A 942-nucleotide genomic window follows, 5' to 3' on the forward strand; every position below is an offset into this window, starting at 1 on the left:
ATCAAGCACTAGCCATATGTGCTCTCCTTTCTTTGACTTGTGGGTCCGTCTCCATAAAGTGGAGAATATACCATCAGTCCAGTCATTAGTGGCTACATCAAGACGTCCAAACATTTGTGGAGCAGTTATTGCTTTAGGATTCATCCTCATCTCCCTGTGTGGCTCACCACAGTCGGTCATTGCTTTCATGAGTGTGTGTATGCAGCAGGTCTTACCAGCACCACTGGGACCGAGGACCATCATACCATGACGGACCCGCTGGGTCTCAAACAACTGGATCAGTTTAAGAGTCCATGTAGGATGATTGATGAGTCCCACTTCAGTGACACGATTATCAATGGAGGCCTCAAGGTCAGGGTAGCCTGCCTTCTCTAGTGTAATACCTGGGAAGAGGTCATTGATGAGGGAGAGGAACAATGGCTCATCCTCATCCACTAGTTTAGAGAGGTTCATGTCCCTCAGTACCCTCATCACTATGGTGCTCTCACTGTCCTGGGGGTTAGCTCTCTTCACTGATCCAAGGGTCCTCAGTACTGAGAGAATGTTCCTCAGTCCAAAGTCATAATGGACCTGCTTTGTGAGCTGCTCCTCACACAGTTTGTATAAAGTAAAGAACTTTTGTGCTAAAATGATATTCTCGATAAAGCCACAGGAGGCCAGTTTGACTCTCATTATGATCTGTCTGTCAGGTACCATCATGGCTACAGTACGGAACTGTATCTTGAGGTTCTCAGGCAGCTCCTGTCTACCAGCATAGCCCGGGTTCATTGTCAGGAAGATACCAAACTCAGGATTCATATCAACCACATCTCCATCAGTGAATATAAACTGTGCCTTCCTTTCCTTCTTACAGGTGAGTACAATGTATATCTGTTGAGCTGCTACTGAGAGTACTGGTAGTTCTATTCTATTGAACTCATCAAAGCAGCCCCATGAGCCAGA

General features: G+C 46.3%; 1 pseudogene; it reads right to left on the bottom strand.

Annotated features, from left to right (window-relative positions):
- Positions 1 to 6: 6 nt before the first annotated feature.
- LOC100640692 (dynein heavy chain 5, axonemal pseudogene) lies at positions 7 to 939 on the bottom strand (annotated as a pseudogene).
- Positions 940 to 942: the final 3 nt, after the last annotated feature.

The sequence above is a fragment of the Amphimedon queenslandica genome, unplaced genomic scaffold (genome assembly GCF_000090795.2).
Source record: "Amphimedon queenslandica unplaced genomic scaffold, v1.1 AMPQUscaffold_317_Cont27660, whole genome shotgun sequence".
NCBI lineage: Eukaryota > Metazoa > Porifera > Demospongiae > Haplosclerida > Niphatidae > Amphimedon > Amphimedon queenslandica.